Here is a 19,791-nt window from a genome sequence, read left to right as displayed (position 1 = left end):
GGAGTGAAATCCAATATACACGGCTTGAAAGAGACTTACAGTTGTAAAAACGAGCAGTGGTAATAATAAAACTCTCGGAAAGTACAGTGCTTTGCCGAGCAAAGAAACAGAATAACGTTGCAAAACACAGTGAAGCAGAAACTCTCGGGCACCGGGATTCCCTTCGCAGAACAGGTTTTCCTCAGAGAAAGGCGGGCCTCACACGTCAGCAAAGACGCACGGCAAAGAGTCATGACGCATGACTCCTACACGAGCTGGCGAAATACCTTTAGGTTCGTGCCACATTTCACAAGGACTTCACTAATGCCCGGCATGCGATTTGTGGAAATCCTCATATAAAAGAGTGCTTGGAAGAAGTTCATGCCTGCAACGCTACAAAGAAATGTACAGGGAAACAAGCGATACTTCACTTAAGAGTGACAAGTAATTTAAAATATAAGTCCCATTTTTTGAGGAAGTTTCTTTCCAACGTGTGTTATAAATTCTTTACCGCTTATGTTGTATGTTGTGGAGAACTGTTTCATCAGCATCCAACACCGTAATGTACAGTACGAGGCGTAATCATGAAGTCCTACTTATTTTTTGGGTCATAAGTCTTCTGACTGGTTTGATGCAGCCCGCCACGAATTCCTCTCCTGTTCCAAACTTTTCCTCTCAGAGTAGCACTTGCAACTTACGTCCTCAATTATTTGCTGGATCCCTGATATCTAAACTGATGTCCTATCATCCTGTCCCTTCTCTTTATCAGTGTTTTCCACATGTTCCTTTCCTCTCCGACTGTGCGCAGAACGTCCTCATTCCTTACCTTATCAGTCCACCTAATTTTCAACATTCGTCTGTAGCACCGCAACTCAAATGCTTCGATTCTCTTCTGTTCCGATTTTCCCTCAGTTCAAGTTTCACTACCATGCAATGCTGAACTCCAGATGTACATTCTCAGAAATTTCTTCCTCAAATTAAGGCCTATGTTTGATACTAGTAGACTTCTCTTGGCTAGGAATGCCCTTTTTTCCATTACTAATCTACTTTTGATCTCCTCCTTGCTCCATCCGTCATCGGTTATTTTGCTGCCTAGGTAGCAGTATTCCTTAACTCCATCTACTTCGTGATCACCAGTCCTGATGCTTAGTTTCTCACTGTTTTCATTTCTGCTACTTCTCAATCCAAATTCTGTACTCATTTGACTGTTCATTCCATTCAGCAGATCCTGTAACTCTTCTTCACTTTCACTGAGCATGGCAATGTCATCAGCGAATCGTATCATTGATATCCTTTACCTTGAATTTTAATTCCACTTCTCATCATTTTTCTTATTTCCATTATTGCTTCTTCGATCAACAGAATGAACATTGGGAGGGAGGGGGGGGGGAGGGGGGGCTACATGCCTGTCTTACATCGTTTTTAATCCGAGCACCCAAAAAAATAAAGTTGGGTATTTAATATGTGATTTGTTCACAGGTGCTTGTCTGCAGCCCTGGCGCACATCGAAATAGCCGAGCCACAGTATTGCAGCACGTTTGACCAAGAGCCAAAGAACAATGGCGTAGCGTGGAGCGTCGAGCGCTTCGTTTTCCGCATTTGGAGGTGGACAGTTCTACAAAAAATCAATGAAGATGGAAGGGTGTGGTGGACTTTTTGACCATGGACTTTTCGGCCCCTGACCTTAGTTAGCATGATGTTTCCATTCACAAGTGCCTAAACTGTGATGTTTTCGACTGTCAAAGGAAGCCAGAAAATACTGGTCGGAAATACCACGGTACAAAACTGGTTAGCGTTAGCTGTAGCTTTTCCGACCATATGTAATAATTACATCATTTGACACTTCCTCTAGGCTTTTACGACTGGCTATGTACATTTTACATAGGCAGGCTTAAGTTTTTAAAGTTTTTTTTTCAGTTTGACTAAAACACGGATATTAAATAGCCGCGGGTGAAACGTGAAGTAATAACATTTGCATTCTGGCAGTTTTTTTTCGAATATGTCGCGATTTACGAAGGTGTTGTTGGCAAGGACCTAAGAGTACAGTACAGTTTCAATTGCAGCAAGTGAAACGAATAACCATGACATTTAGATACTTTCTGGGCACAAATATTTGATTGCTTATTTACGAAAATGTGAAGGGTTAGGATCTTTGACTAGTAATCTAAATGTCCTGTATCCCTGGTTCGATTCGAGCCACTGCTGAAATTTTCATTAAAAATAATCACTAATGGCAGTCGAAGACTTCTGGCTTAAGAAGTCATCCTCATTCTGCCAGCGACCTTGTCAAAGAGAGCAGAGGTTCAGGTCACTCTTTTGCCCTTGGTGTGGAAAACTGCCCCTAAAAGGCAGCAACGATCAACGGCCTGAGGATGGAGAGGACAATGTAAATCACTGCATTAAAGACAAATGAGGAGTATCCGCAGCTCATACGGCCTGTACTTGAAAATTTGGCGTTATGATCTCTCCGTTTACCAAAAGACTGATTGGGGGAAAAAAGTGACGATTTCCGAGGGTGCGCTTAGGAATCAAAGAAAAAGTTCTGCGCAGTGTCATTACATCGAAGGAAATGGTTAGTTATGCGCCGGTCCGTTTCGACGGGGTTTGTCGTTGTCACTGCTGTTGAAGATCGTGCAAGCGCACACCGGAACATTCTCAGGAACATTCTCAGCTACGAAAACATTTGTGCGCAGAGCCTCTGCACTGTGCGGCGCTTCCGTTGTAGACGTGGCTTTAAGTGGCGCAGATGCTTTCAGTGTCATCAGACAAGAATGACGAAGAACACAGTAGCAGACCATCTGTCTGTGAGAATGTGCAATCGCAAGAGAAGAGGAAACCCTGGTGCTCGAAGAGCGGCGTACCGGAATCTAGGGCACAGTGTGTGGGAAAAGCGAAAAATCGGTCACTTGTCAGTTTCCAACTCCTTGCACAACTTTCTGAATATGACAATTGTCGCTGGCTTTCACTACTGCTGTCACTAATTCAGAAAGCCTGCCGAACCGCAGGGGAAGCTGAAGTGTTGCAACTGTGTGAGGACGATCCAGATGATTTCTTCAGCCTCTGAACCACCATGGACGAGTGCCGGGTGTATGGCCCCCATATGTAGGTGTTCAAATGGTTCAAATGGCTCTAAGGACTACGGGACGTAATATCTGAGGTCATCAGTCCCCTAGACTTAGAACTACTTAAACCTAACTAACCTAAGGACATCACACACATCCATGCCCGAGGCAGGATTTGAACCTGCGACCGTAGCAGCAGCGCGGTTCCGGACTTAAGCGCCTAGAACCGCTCGGTCACAGCGGCCGGCTATGTAGGTGTAAAGCAAGCAGTGGATATATGCGGATACGTCACCACCGAAAAAGGCGAATGCTTAACCATCAACGTTAAGGTGATTTTGAATGTTTCTTGAGACTGGGAAAATGTGGGGCTAACACATTACGCTCGTAAAGTAGCGTCCACACCGGATGCGCGGGACCGCGCTGCGAACATACGCGCGGCGCAGAGCAGTGCAAAATTGCTCATAATGGAGCAATGTTCGTAGGTGCGCAACAATGTTTCAGCCTGCGCGCACGTCTCAATAATAATATAAAACGACAACGCCGTCCAAATAGAGCTGCCGACTAACGGACCGTTTCCTTTGGTCTACCGACACTGCGCGGAACGTTTTCGTCTTTGCGCAGAGCGGTGCGGTTGGACTTCCACACCTGCTGCGCCGAAACTCTCGCTTTTTGTTTGAATATAGTAACTGTTCTCGAAAGAACAGATACCATTGATGACCGTGCAGCATCTCTAGAATAAACGATAATTAATTGAAACCCTCAGCTGCCGACAGGTGTTGTTCATATACCTCGATGGGGACAGTTGAAAATGTGTGCCCCGACCGGGACTCGAACCCGGGATCTCCTGCTTACATAGCAGACGCTCTATCGATCTGAGTCACCGAGGACACAGATGAATAGCGCGACTGCAAGAACTTATCCCTTGCACTCGTCTCATGAGACCCACATTCCCAAGTGTCCACAGTCTAGATACGTATTGTACCTAATAGATATTTGCCCATCCACTCATTACTCAAGCACAGTAAGGTGGCGATTCCCGTAAGAGTTCGGGCAACCTGTGCGCATTCGCACAGACGAAGGTCAATGGCCGGGTAGCCTTTAACTATACAGGGTGAGTCACCTAACGTTACCGCTGGATATATTTCGTAAACCACATCAAATACTGACGAACCGATTCCACTGACCGAACGTGAGGAGAGGGGCTAGTGTAATTGTTTAATACAAACCATACAAAAATGCACGGAAGTATGTTTTTTAACACAAACCTACGTTTTTTTAAATGGAACCACGTCAGTTTTGTTAGCACATCTGAACATATAAACAAATACGTAATCAGTGCCGTTTGTTGCATTGTAAAATGTTAATTACATCCGGAGATATTGTAACCTAAAGTTGACGCTTGAAACCTCCGACGTTCAGTTGCGTGTTGTAACAAACACGGGCCACGGTCGGCGAGCAGCATCTGCAGGGACATGTTTACGATGACGACCGTGTTTACGAGTGTGGCTGTAGTGCACTGTTGTGGTTTGGTCTAGCTGTCGTAGTGTCCGCATGTGGCGCTTGCTGCTATTGTTATTCTGCATTCGTCTCCGCACGCAGACCAACTGTAGTACACCGTGTTACCAGACGTCTGTGATAGTGTAGTGTTGTAGGAACTGTGACCATGGTGTATTCGAACTCTGAAAAGGCGGAGATGATACCCATCTATGGCGAGTGTCGACGAAATGCAGCTGAAGCCTGCAGGGTGTATGCAGAACGGTACCCGGACAGAGAGCATCCAACGTGCCGCACATTGCAAAACACCTACCGCCAACTGTATGCAACAGGTATGGTCGTAGCACGCAAACGGGTCCGTAACACGACCGTGCCCGTCACAGGAGAAGCGGGTGCAGTTGGTGTGTTAGCTGCTGTTGCCATGAACCCACACATGAGTACACGGGACATTGCGAGAGCCGGTGGACTGAGTCAAAGTAGTGTCATGCGCATACTGCATCGTCACCGCTTTCACCCGTTTCATGTGTCGCTACATCAGCAATTACATGGTGATGACTTTAATCATCGAGTGCAATTCTGTCAATGGGCATTAACAGAGAATGCGTTGCAGTTCTACCTCTTTACCGATAAAGCGGGTTTCACAAACCACGGGGCAGTGAATCTACGGAACATGCATTACTGGTCCGTGGACAATCCTCGCTGGCTCAGAAAGGTAGAGCGACAGCGACCGTGGACTGTAAATGTATGGTGCGGAATCATTGGCGACCACCTCATTGGTCCTCACTTCATTGCAGGGTCCCAAACAGCTGCAACATACATCGCGTTTCTACAGAATGATCTGCCAACGTTGCTCGAAAATGTCCCACTGGAAACGCGTCGACGTATGTTGTTTCAGCATGATGGTGCACCTGCACATTCCGCAATTAACACTAGGCTGACCCTTGACAGGATGTTCGACGGGCGTTTCATAGGACGTGAAGGATGCATGAATTGGCCAGCCCGTTCTCCTGATCTTACACCTCTGGACTTCTTTCTGTGGGGTACGTTAAAGGAGAATGTGTACCGTGATGTGCCTACAACCCCAGAGGATATGAAACAACGTATTGTGGCAGCCTGCGGTGACATTACACCAGATGTACTGCGGCGTGTACGACATTCATTACGCCAGAGATTGCAGTTGTGTGCAGCAAATGATGGCCACCACATTGAACATCTATTGGCTTGACATGTCGGGACACACTCTATTCCACTCCGTAATTGAAAACGGAAACCACGTGTATACGTGTATTTTACCCCTCGTGGTAATGTACATGTGCGTCAGTGAAAAAGACCAATAAAAAGGTGTTAGCATGTGGACGTAATGTGCTGTTCCAGTCTCTTCTGTACTTAAGGTCCATCACCGTTCCCTTTGGATCCCTACGTAATTCGGTGCTCTCCGATACACACGATCGAACAGCGGAGGAGTGGTACTCAAGCGTCAACTTTAGGTTACAATATCTCCGGATGTAATTAACATTTTACAATGCAACAAACAGCACTGATTACGTATTTGTTTATATGTTCAGATGCGCTAACTAAACTAACGGGGTTCCATTTAAAAAAACGTAGGTTTGTGTAAAAAAACATACTTCCGTGCATTTTTTTATGGTTTGTATTAACCAATTACGCTACCCCTCTCCTCACGTTCGGTCTGTGGAATCGCTTCGTCAGTATTTGATGTGGTTTACGAAATATATCCAACGGTAATGTTAGGTGACTCACCCTGTATATGAAGATAGTAAGTGTTCTAGAAAGAACAGATACTACTGATGACCGTACAGCTTCTCTAGCATAAATGATAATTAATTGAAACCCTCAGGTGCCGACAGGTGTCCTCCGTGGCTCAGAAGGATAGAGCGTTTGCCATGTAAGCAGGAGATCCCGGGTTCGTGTCCTGGTCGGGGCACACATTTTCAACTGTCCCCATCGAGGTATATGAACAACACCTGTCGGCAGCTGAGGGTTTCAATTAATTATCATTTATTCTCGCTTTTTGGTTTTGCGCAGCGTGGAGCGGCCAGCATAGACGCGGCTTAAGGGGCAAATCGTCACAGGAGCGTTCTACTGAAATGTCCTGACGATGTCATGGGAGACTGTCAAGGCGAAGCATCATGGGAAGCAGTCTAGGGGTGTGTTTTTTTCCCACGAGAAAGCCGCAGGTCATTGCGCACATGACTTGCTGTTTTTTGGCTTTTTGCTGCTGTCAGACTTTGCCTATCCACCTTCCCCCTTCTCTCGCATTCTTCTGATGTGGCACCCGGTGACGTCTTCCTCTTTCCTCAGACGAATAAACCTTGTGGACATTTCCAGACTGATGACGAGGTGAGTGTCGAAAGTGTCGAAGTGGAACACTTCCTTGTACACTTGCTGAACAGGTGCAGGGGCGGGAGGGGGGGGGGGGGACACCAAGTGGTCTGAGACGTGAATGGGAACTTGAATTGAGGAGGGAGGCGTACTAGGGTACTCCAAGCAGTGTACAAAGCCACTGGGCCAGTGTGGCATAGTGGTTAGAGCATCTGCCCGTCTGTGGAAGATGGTCTGTTAGGAGCCTGCGATACTTATGAAAATAGTCTTCCTGCTATGAAAAACGAGTCTATGACCTGATGCTTCACTATCCTGCACCACACGTTTTGCACTCCGTGGACGCTGACCTGCCACCTGACGAAGCCAATGGGGATTGTCAACAGATGAGTGCACATTTCCTTGCTGTACCTGGCTGTGACTGGTAAATATGGCTTCATCACTAAACAAGATATATGATACATGTTGAATATCCCGCCGTAAGGCCCATGTGCAGGAGTTAACACAATTCTCTCAATCATTTCCATGCAGCCCTTGATGGAGAGAGATGTGGTGGGGATGGAACCTATGTCACTGGAGAATGTACAGAACACCTGCCTGACTCACGCCACTTCCTCATGCGCATGTGTGGGAGCTAATGTGCGGATCAATTGCAACACCAGCAAGAATATAAAGTTTCCTCTCTTTTATCGTCACTTGTTTGCTTGTGTTACAGAGGTTGATAAATGACTACCGAAATAGTTGGCTTCTATTGGGATATCTTGCCGCATACACCGTACAAGAGTGAGCTGCATTCTTCCTACACTCTCTATGAACCATGATCATGCTGGCTTTTTCTGCATTGCTAAATCTCATCATCATCTCACCTCCTACTGCTTGGACTGTCACACACTAGCTGACTAGCAAGTCGCAATGCAATCAAGGAACACAAAAGCACACTGTAAGCAAACGTAACACCATATCTAGCAACTACGCATGTTGAATGGCGCAAACAAGTGTCGATGTGGAAACTTTACACAATACGATATCTCGTAACCGACTGGCTCTAGAATCCTGCAACAAACCACCAATGACATTCTAATTTACCCTACTTTTAGTTTGTTAATGTCAACCGGAATCGCTTCACGTAAAAAAGAGTATGATTGAACAAAAAATACACTTTATAAGTATTATTACAATCTGTTTATTGGCTAACAGTACGAACTCGTGACTACCAATCCACTCTGTGAACACCGCACGTCAGTAGCACTTTGCATTTCCGTAATATTTGCGGTGCAAGTTTTAGGTGAGTCACCCTGTATACATCATAGATGTTTGAGGCTTGAAACGGTTTCTGTAACCACGTAGTTCATTTGATATAAAGTGGACAGGTACAGCTACGGTGCCACATTAGAGGTTTAATATGTGAAGGCTAACTAACAACACCGAGTTTCATGGTTTCTGCTTGACTTTTTCGAGGCGGCACTTAAAATTTTGACTACTTCTCGCACATCGGTTGGTTCACTCTGATAGCTCCGTATTATTCGGGGCTTTATTCTTCAGTTAGGTATCCGTTTAGGAAAATTTTTGTCACCAGCAAGAGAACAGTGAGAATAAGTCAAAAAATGTCATTTATGCCGTGTCTCTTGTGCTGCCAGACCGAGAGACGGGACACAGCGATTAGCTCACTGGTCACACATTCGGGATCGTTGCGGCTCAAATCCCCACTCGGTCATCCCGATTTGGATTTTTTGCGGTTATCCACGTATGCAGTGATATTTATTCAACCCGAGTCAAGTCAGTGTAGCTGTACTGAATATTGGATTTTAAAAATTTCAAAAGAAACAGTGACTTTGACCACCTGAAGGAGTTTATAATGTCTTCTGGCCCTGTTGTTGAAGCTCTGGATATCGTACAAGGCAAAAGGAGTATGTATTTCGAACTTCAACTGCTATGAATGATGAATCCATTGAAATGTTGCGGAAACAGGACACCAATCCGCTTAAATATTGAATCATGCTGACCCTTCCTATCGCGACATTGTTGATAGAAAATTGGAAGACTTTTCTCGCCTTTCAGCACCAAAAGAAAAACGTGCAAACTGGTTCACGTGAACAGCTTTCCATGATCGAGGGAGGCTTGCAACGAAAGTCAGATAAGTAGTCACCGCAGTTACTCGTATGTCCAAGATACTAGGGGACGAGTCTGAAAATAAAGTTGCGACAGAAAAGGATAATTAATTTTTCGATTCTGAATCAGATTCGGAAGCTGAAAACTGACAAGGAACCACAATGACGTTGATCGCCAAAAACTAGAGCCTCGCTTGTTTTTACTGAAGAAGATCGTAGTGTTGAAGGTCTTACATAGTTACACTGAAATAAAGCCGATTTTACACACCACTGTACCTGCACCCGTTTAAAGTGCTTTTTTCCATGATTATGCTTCCAAAAAATACAGCGTTTCTAATGAGAGCTTAGAAAAACTGAATATGTTGAAATCTAAACTGAAAGAAACGAAAAGAACATTTATTTTATAACTAACCAAGACAACGACAAATAAATGATAATACAAAAAAGTGACAAGTAATTAGTACCACTGACAGCCATAACCAATTAGAAGACGCCATTGTTAATAATAATATTGTGTTTTGTTCTTAGGTTGCCTTGGAGCAGAAAACGAGGGACAAGTTGAATTGCCGGCCGGTGTTGAATTGCATGTTCAGAGACTACACGCTTCCGGATTTCCTGTTAATTGCGAAGGTTTGCGAAAATGCGTATTTCAGTTTGTCGAAACGAATAATATTCCTCTTCACTTCAAATATACTCTCGTGGCAGGATGGGGTTGGTTGCAGCAATTTTTTAAATGTTATCTTGGTCTTGTGAAGAGGAAGCCCCATCGATTGGGCAATGACTCTCAAGAAAGAGGACGTTGGAAATAATTCCAGGTTGTTAGACAACGTTCTCTTGCAGCATAACTGAACTGACAAACCAGGTCGCATGTTTAATATGTATGAGTTTGGCTTTCAAATGAGCCCCAGAACCAAATCTGTCATTGCTAGAAAGGGTTCCACATTGGTAAATCAAATGGCGTGTGCATATTATAATGTTCAAGACTATTTTTTGCCCCAAGGTTGAATTGTGAAGGGAAAGAATAAGCAACTTCAATTCTCATCCAAATGGGTCGAGAATTTTCACGTACGACATCTCGGGATATGTGAATGCAGAAATATTCATGTTGTGGTTGAAGGGAACACTTCATCACAAGGAAACTACTCCTACTCCTAGATGGCAAAACATCTCACAGTTCTGGTATTGAGATGTTGGAACTTGTAGATAGCCATGACGTCATCTTGGTTTGGTTCAAATGGCTCTGAGCACTATGGGACTCAACATCTGTGGTCATCAGTCCCCTAGAACGTGGAACTACTTAAACCTAACTAACCTAAGGACATCACACACATCCATGCCCGAGGCAGGATTCGAACCTGCGACCGTAGCGGTCACGCGGTTCCAGACTGACGCGCCTAGAACCGCACGGCCACACCGGCCGGCTCATCTTGGTTTGCTTGCCTCTTTCTTCGACCCATTTTCCACAGATAGGTGCTCCTTCAAGTCACTGAAGCACGTCTTCTGCAAGGCAACGCGGGTTTTGTCGGTATCTCATCGGGGCAGGAAAGTGTTAAGAGCCCAGCTTGAACTTTTGATGAAGGAGGCGTAGCAAAAAGGTAAAACTTCATCAAACGCCGCTGGTGGATTTGAAGGCCGCAGAAAATTTCAGAGGATGCATTTTCTATTTCTGATGCTGTTTTGGTAGAGAAGCACTCTAACGGAAACAAGGTTCTTGGGCGACTGGCAACTCAGAAGCCAACACTCCTAATCTGTAAGCGCAGAAAGTGCATCTAATGCAAGTGTTGCAGGTAATGCAGGGACCTCTATCTCGTTTGAAGAGATTGCACCGATATCAATTTGGAAACACCAGACAAAAGGAAGAAAGTTTCACCGCTGTCAAGACACCAGGAAACTCTCAGGATGTGAAAGCACTGAAACAAAAGAGGACTGACACGGAAAAAATTCCTCCAACCACCAAACGAGGGAGAAAAGGGAAATTGGATGTTGAAGACAATTGCTCTGTTGAATGGGAAAGAAACTACTAAGAAAAGAACGGAGCACAACTGATCTGGATTCAGTGCATTCGCTGTAAGAAATGGTTGCATGAAACATGTATAGATGAGGCTGGCATGTGTAACGTGTACTATATTACTACGGCACATAAAAGATATGATTTTATCACATATATCGGATTTCATTTCGAAGAAACTTTCCCAAACATGTGTGATTTATCTCGCTTTGAAAAGTTCAGAATTTTCCGTCATAATTTCATGGAGAAGCGAGAAGTATGGCACGACGTATTATATCTCCATTTTCCATTCTTGAATACTGAATAATAGTTTTAATTTTATTTATTATTCACTCGAGTAAATTTGGCGTAACACTGCACCCGTATGATTTTCCTAGTTACTCGGATTCTTGCGGATACTGAAACTTTTGATATCAGCGGGAAATGTCGCAACCGACGTCTCGATGAAATATGGATCATGATGACGCTTTCCATCACCTGATTACGAAGTGCGCTATCGAAACGTCTGCGTAGATAGACATTCTGACAATTCTTGTTGAGGAAGTTAATATACAAACCGTTAGTACTTTTGGTATTGATGTGGGAGGGAGAATAACTGCTTAGAACGTGCGTTACGGGCGGACTATTCTTGCAGAATGAGAAGTAAGTTGTGGTTGAACGAAACGTTAGCAATGCAGCATTATTCCCAGCGCAGATGAACTGCATCTTTGCGTGACTTGGTCCAGCAGAGATGTTGTTGCTGACGATGTTGATGATGATGACACATTGCTTCCAATTAAAGGTGCAACACCAGGAAGAATAACTGATAGTGAACTGTTACTTATTCTGGGTATACGGTGTTGTAGGGAGAATACATGATTAAAATTGTATATTGTTGGGGAGTATACAAGATATGAAGTTTAGCACACAGAGGTGCCACCTCCGCCTCGAACGGAAGTCTCATCAAAGACATGAGTACGTCATTCCACGTTCACCAGTCGTAATTGTTGCGTGCCGATCTCTAGGCAGCCCATGAGCAGACCTTGTCACTGGATGAGAGATCAGGAGAGCGTGCTCACCATGGCAGCGCCAGAACACCTTCTGTATGGAGGTAGGTCAGGATAGCAAGAGCAACATGCGTTCTTGAATCACCTTGTTCAAAGATAACGGTACAGAGGCGTCGAAGACAGAGCACAGCCGTGGCCTGAACACGTCAGAAACGTAACGGCTGCTGTCCAGATAACCATCTACGTGAACAAGAGGTGACTGCGTTCGGCGCCCAATGGCACCCCATAAAACAAAGCAGCTGTTGGGGGCGTTTGATAATGACGAACGGAATATTGCAACTTTCATTCCCTTAACAGAGTAATAAAAAGTATTATCGATATTGGGGGACTTAATGTAACGTAAATGTTGTGTGACTAGGGCCTCCCGTCGGGTAGACCGTTCGCCGGGTGCAACTTCGGCGACTTGCGCGTCGATGGGGATGAAATGATGATGATTAGATCAACACAACACCCAGTCCCTGAGCGGAGAAAATCTCAGACCCAGCTGGGAATCGAATCCGGGCCATTAGGACTGACGTTCTGTCGCGCTGACCACTCAGCTACCGGGGGCGGACACTTAATGTAATAAAAGTAATATTTATAAAATTTGATACAAGGATACGTCCATCGCGATGCCGTACTCAGAATTGGGAATCGTCTAAAAAGTCGGCGCGGTGCCGCTGCTGTCTCCAGTGTCCTCGTTGTTGCGCACACCAACGCCGGCGCGTTTCTCTCTTCGCCGCTGCATCAAGGAGGGCATCCGACAACGGCCTCCATGCGGACATTCTGTGGTGATCGAGACGCAGTCGCACGACCAGTGTCGAGCTGCAAAGAAGCTCTTCCCCTGACTCAAGGCACGATCCACCGCACCCAACAATTTGTCTACGGGAGACGTGGTCGCAGTTGCGAATATGGACAACCATCAGCTTCATAATGGATTGACACCTTTGAGAATTTGTGTCGGACTGGGACTCGAACCTAGACTTCCTGCTTATAGCGAGCGATCTCGCATTACCGTTAGGATATCTGAGCACGGCTAACAGCCAGACGCAAACTTCCCTATGTCATCAACCATGTGTCTATGACGAAATTAGAATTATATACTAATACCTTCAGCTGCTGACGGGTGATGATATACAGGGCGGTTCATTGGATCGTGACCGGGCCGAATATCTCACGAGCCGGCCGCGGTGGCCTCGCGGTTCTAGGCGCTCAGTCCGGAACCGCGCGACTGGTACGGTCGCACGTTCGAATCCTGCCTCGGGCATGGATGTGTGTGATGTCCTTAGGTTAGTTAGGTTTAAGTAGTTCTAAGTTCTAGGGGACTGATGACCACTGATGTTAAGTCCCATAGTGCTCAGAGCCATTTGAACCATTTGAATATCTCACGAAATAAGCGTCAAACGAAAAAACTACAAAGAACGAAACTTGTCTAGCTTGAAGGGGGAAACCAGATGGCGCTATGGTTGGCCCGCTAGATGGCGCTGCCACAGGTCAAAAGGATATCAACTGCGTTTTTAAAGTAGGAAACCCAATTTTTATTACATATTCGTGTAGTACGTAAAGAAATATGAATGCTTTAGTTGGGCAACTTTTTTCGCTTTGTGATAGATGACGTTGTAATAGTCACAAACATATGGCTCACAATTGTAGACGAACAGTTGGTAACAGGAACGTTTGAACTTTTTATTTTGGTTGTTCCAATGTCATACATGTACCTTTGTGAACTTATCATTTCTGAGAAGGCATGCTGTTACAGCGCGATTACCTGTAAATACAACATAAATGCAATAAATGCTCAAAATGATGTTCGTCAACCTCAATGCATTTGGCAATACGTGTAACGACATTCCTCTCAACAGCGAGTAGTTCGCCTTCCGTAATGTTCGCACATGCATTGACAATGCGCTGACGCATGTTGTCAGGCGTTGTGGGTGGGTCCCGATAGCAAGTATCCTTCAACTTTCCCCACAGAAAGAAATCCAGGGACGTCAGATCCGGTGAACGTGCGGGCCATGGTATGGTGCTTCAACGACCAATCCACCTGTCATGAAATATGCTATTCAGTAGGCCGGCCGGAGTGGCCGTGCGGTTCTAGGCGCTTCAGTCTGGAACCGGGCGACCGCTACGGTCGCAGGTTCGAATCCTGCCTCGGCCATGGATGTGTGTGGTGTCCTTAGGTTAGTTAGGTTTAATTAGTTCTAAGTTCTAGGCGACTGATGACCTTAGAAGTTAAGTCGCATAGTACTCAGACCCATTTTGCTATTCAGTACCGCTTCAACCGCACTCGAGCCATGTGCCGGACATCCATCATGTTGGAAGTACGTCGCCATTCTGTCATGCAGTGAAACATCTTGTAGTAACATCGGTAGAACGTTACGCAGGAAATCAGCACAATTTAGACTGCCATCGGTAAAATGGGGGCCAATTATCCTTCCTCCCGTAATGCCGCACGATACATTAACCCACCAAGGTCGCTTATCTTCCACCTGTCGCAGCCATCGTGGATTTTCCTTTGCCCAGTAGTGCATATTATGCCGGTTTACGTTACCGTTGTTGGTGAATGACGCTTCGTCCCTAAATAGAACGCGTGCAAAAAATCTGTCATCGTCCCGTAATTTCTCTTGTGCTCAGTGACAGAACTGTACACGACGTTCAAAGTCGTCGCCATGCAATTCCTGGTGCATAGAAATATGGTACGGGTGCAATCGATGTTGATGTAGCATTCTCAACACCGACGTTTTTGAGATTCCCGATTCTCGCGCAATTTGTCTGCTACTGATGCGCGGATTAGCCGCGACAGGAGCTAAAACACCTACTTGGGCATGATCATTTGTTGCAGGTCGTGGTTGACGTTTCACACGTGGCTCAACTTTCTGTTTCCTTAAATAACGTAACTATGCGGCGAACGGTCCGGACACTTGAATGATGTCGTCCAGGATACCGAGCAGCGTACATAGCACACGTCCGTTGGGAACTTTGATCACAATAGCCATACATCAACACGATATCGACCTTTTCCGCATTTGGTAAACTGTTCATTTTAACACGGGTAATGTATCGCGAAACAAATATCGTCCGCACTGGCAGAATGTTACGTGATACCACGTACTTATACGTTTGTGACTATTACAGCGCCATCTGTCACAAAGCGAAAAAAGTGGTCCAACTAAAACATTCATATTTCTTTACGTACTACACGAATATGTAATAAAAATGGGGGTTCCCATTAAAAAAAACGCAGTTGATGTCCGTTTGACCCATGGCAGCGCCATCTAGCGGGCCATCATAGCGCCATCTGGTTTCCCGCTTCAGGCTAGGCGAGTTTCGTTCTTTGTAATTTTTTCGTTTGATGCTTATTTCGTGAGATATTTGGCCCGGTCACTATCAATTCAGCAACCTGTATATCATCGGGGACAGGTGAAAATGCATGCCCCTATTGTGACTCCAACCCAGGATCTCCTGCTTAGATGGCAGACGCTCTATCCATCTGAGCCACAGAGGCACAGAGGATAGTGCGACTGCAGGGACTTACCGCCGGTACGCTCTCCGTGAGACCCACATTTCCAACTTATAGTCCACACACTGCATTCGTAGTGTCCCTGCCATTGTACCCACTACTCGCGGCAGACAATCCACTGATTCCCGTAAGAGTTCAGGCGATTCGTGTGCATCCGCACTGAAGAAGGTCAATGGCCAGTTAGCCTTAACGATATGAAGATGGCGTCTGTTCTTTCGGACATGTCCGAAAGAGTAGATTCCATCTTCATATTTTACCTGAAAGTCGCATTCCGTTATGGGCTGATAAATATGATATTTCAGTGCGTGTGTTATTCCGAATTACGATGCAGTGTTCCTTCGGACATAGTTGATGACATAATATTGTGGAAGGTTGTGTTTGTGTTTGGCCATTAGTCGTGTTTGTGTCTGGTCTTACCTGCTGGTACAGCGGCCGCTCGCAATAAGCGGGATTTCCGGGTTCGAGCCCCGGTCGGACACAAATTTTCATTGTCGTAAATCCATTACACAGCTGATTGTTGTCCAAATTCGCAACTGTGCATACATTTCTTCTATTTGATTACGGCGGTAGTCGCCGCAGTGCCTGTTCCTTTGGGCATGCGTGCGTGGCATCGTAATTCGCAATGACGCAGGCACTGCAATATCAAACAATTTGCCTGTCCTCTCGGGCGACAGTCGTACGTCGCCACTAAGCTCTTTTATGACGTTATGGATCTTCTAATACTCAGTCGCATGACAAGACGTGGGCTCCCGACCAACGCGAGCAACAATATCGCGGAACAGTTAAATCGCATTCTTTATGGCCCACTGTCCTGCCGCTGTCAAATACCGACACGTGCTGGCAAACGTCTCGCCATCTTACACGAGACATTATAGCAGTTTCCACAAACAGCCAACAGTGAAATGGAAATTCTCAGTGTGTAATTCCCTGCATACCGGTAATCTTTCTTTACGTACAGAATGTAGACATCGCTACTGCTACCTACTCTTTGTTTTTGCGTTGAAATGCTGATCATTTGCATGTCCCAGCGTGTACGAGGGGCGTCGGAAATGATTTACCATTGTAAATTTTGTACTTCCATTTATTAATGAACATGAGTCGATGTACGAGGGGCGTTCAGTAAGTAATATAATGTAATAAAATAAAAAAATATTTATTTGTGACTATTAGTGTAATGTAAGAAATAAAATATGAGCCGTGACTTATATAAAAAAGAAAGACACAATAATGCAATGGCTCAGCATAAAAGAGAAATAACTAATGTAGGAATATTATTAACAGTGTAATATGATGTTTAATTTAGCCCGACCTGTATAAGCACTCAGTAACTAGCTCAGTTCTCGGGATAGTTACGTAATCGTCGATAATTAATTGTCCTTTTCTTATGTCCCAACACTACGGATGTGCTTATTGCACCAGAGAATATTTGCCAAGTCTGTTCGGTGAACACTACTGTAATACGTAAATTATCGTGGTTTCGTCTCGATTCCCCAATAGAAGATAACAAGAGTAGCATCTACAAATGAAATCCAATAATGGAACTGGAATCCTGTGACCAGACCTTTTCTGCCTGGGATGTTATCTCGTTATATAAAGAAAATCTGTAAATAAAATTGTTAAATTATTAGTAGCTGCGTCCGGTCTCGTGGGATCTGAAATAAAGTTAATTGTTCTAACCGACGGCGCGTCTCGTAGATGAGCTAAAAGAAAAATGTTAAAGATTTCTCTAAGATGGCGCCTAACAATGAAAATTCTTTGTTAAGGCCCATATCTACTTAAGGCAGTCTAGGTATCAGACTCACAACTGATTGACAACATACACAAATTCTTATGACAAAATAACCATTATATTTTTCGGGTTTTAAGTACAACTTACATTATAAGCTGGTACAGCAAGATGAGCTTTACACAAAAACGTACTCTTAGGTCCGAATCCAAGCAGGTAAGATAAGCGAATGACAAAGGAAAGATAGTCCATGCATAGAAGCGCAAGAGTCCATGGAATAACATGTCCGTTGTAGTTCTATCTCTTCTTCTTTGGCGACTTGTCGATTATTTATAAAATATATCGTAATATTTAGTTTACTATTTTTTAAACCCAAGTCCACCCAGGAGAAACAGTACATAATGTAACCCATTTTTTCCGCTGTCGACTTCTTTCAGTCGGTAAAAACGCCAAATTTGTTGCGGGGCATAGTGGAATATTTGCGCTTCAGCCGCCATAGTTTCATGAAGTTCCGACTGGTTGCGGCGCTACACGTGGCCTTCAAAATGGCGTCTGTAACGGAGGTCCGTCCCAAGCAGAGAGCAGTCACTGAGTTCCTTTGGCGGAAAACCAGAGCATCAAAGATATTCATAGGCGCTTGCAGAATGTCTACGGTGACATGGAAGTGAACAAAAGTAAGGTGAGTCGTTGGGTTCGGCGTCCGTCATCATCGCACTAAGTCGCCCATTCATGTCCGAACTCCCGCGTGCCGGACGGCCGCACACACAATCAACCACCTCGCTGCACTACTGGACCTCCCCGTTGGTAGTGCTGAGTCAATCGAGCACTAGCTGGGGTACTCAAAGATGAGTGCCCGCTGGATTCCTCGGCGAATAACTGAAAGCCATAAACAGTAGCGAAGGACCATCTGTGCGCGCTACGAGGCTGATCGTGAAAATTTTTTGTCTAACAGGAAATGAAACGGGGATTCATCAGTTCGAGCTCGAGCCGCAAACACAACGGCAGCGCATTGAGTGGCACAATGCCACCTCTCCTCTGAAGAAAGAATTCAAAGCCGCATTCTCGGCCGATAAAGTCGTGGCGACTCTGAAGGATTTATTCTGTTTGATGTCCTCCCTCACGGTGCAACGATCAACTCGGAAGTGTGTTGTGGTACCCTCAGCGTGTACATCGTCACAAAAATTCAAACGAACTACTCCTTCTCATCGACAACGTAAGGCCTCAGAAAAGCCTGCGAGCCCGAGAGGAATCACAAAACTTCATTCGACTGTTTTTCCTCATCTATCCAACAGCCCCGATCTCGCACCTTCTGAATTCCATCTGTTTGTGACAACGGGGAGGTTATTGATTCAGCAAGTCATTGGCTCTGACGTCGACGACTACAGTGGTACCACGCGGGCACACTTGCCTTCCCAGTGACGTCGCTCACCTTGAACAGAGATTACGTTGGAAAAAAAGGGGGGGGGGTTTGTAGCCAAAAGAGTGGGTAATAATATGGTGTATTCGAATCCTGAATAAAATCAACCAGCTTTCAAATAAAAAAAAATTGTTGCATCACTTGTTGAATGGGGGTTCCTATTTGAAAAAAAAAAAAAAAAACGCAGTTGATATCCGTTTGACCTAAGGCAGCGCCATCTAGCGGCCGAACCATAGCGACATCTGGTTTTCCCCTTCAAGCTAGACGAGTTTCGTCCTTTGTAGTTTTTTCGTTTGATGCTTATTTCGTGAGATGTTTGGCTCGGTCACTATCACTGCACCACCCTATAGGAGTGTTCAGCTGTGAGATTCCTGGTGTTGGCATCGCAGAGCAGAGGACTAGCGGGTATACTCGTACTGTTTAAGGGAAGGTATTGAATTTTAAACCCTTTTGTTTATGTTAAAGGAATTTTAAGTTTCGTTGTTGTTGTCGTCGTGTTTAGCGCCAGATATTTAGTTTATGGTACGTTCCTTGCAAGACGAAAGTAACAGTGAAGGTGGTAGATTGAGGGGTTCTGCCGCAGCGTGTTGCAGTTTCGGCCGCCTCCACGTCTGACCTACCGGCCATGCGGGATGCTTCCCTGAGACTCGACTGAGATTCAGAATTCCGCCAGCGGGTCGAGAAGGCGCCTTCCACCTTCCCATCATCCAGCGGGTGCCTGCCGTCCTAAAGAGCTTGTTATTTTTATTATTTGGATCTGTTTAAAGAAGTAAAGAGATTTCATTCAATTCAGCCTCGGCAGTTAAGTACCCAGTCTTCCACTTCCATCTAAATTGGGCTCATAGTGACACCATGACTCGTTAGAGGTCACCAGTTTCTCCAAAAAATCTAGTTCTTCATTCTTTATTTCCAATAGTCGGCTATAGACTTGAACTCTGTTCTCCTTCTGGGCCTATGTCAAGTCCCGAACCTTTTCCACATCCAAATCTCATGAGGTTGCGCGGTCGAGGCTTGTCTGCCATTCCAGTTTATCAAACGTTATGTGCCTATCAGCCATAATCAACTGAGACACGACCACAGTGTTTGCCCGAAGACCATGCTGTTGATGGATG

Source organism: Schistocerca nitens, chromosome 6 (assembly GCF_023898315.1).
Source record: "Schistocerca nitens isolate TAMUIC-IGC-003100 chromosome 6, iqSchNite1.1, whole genome shotgun sequence".
Lineage (NCBI taxonomy): Eukaryota > Metazoa > Arthropoda > Insecta > Orthoptera > Acrididae > Schistocerca > Schistocerca nitens.
Note: the sequence above shows the minus strand (reverse complement) of the source record.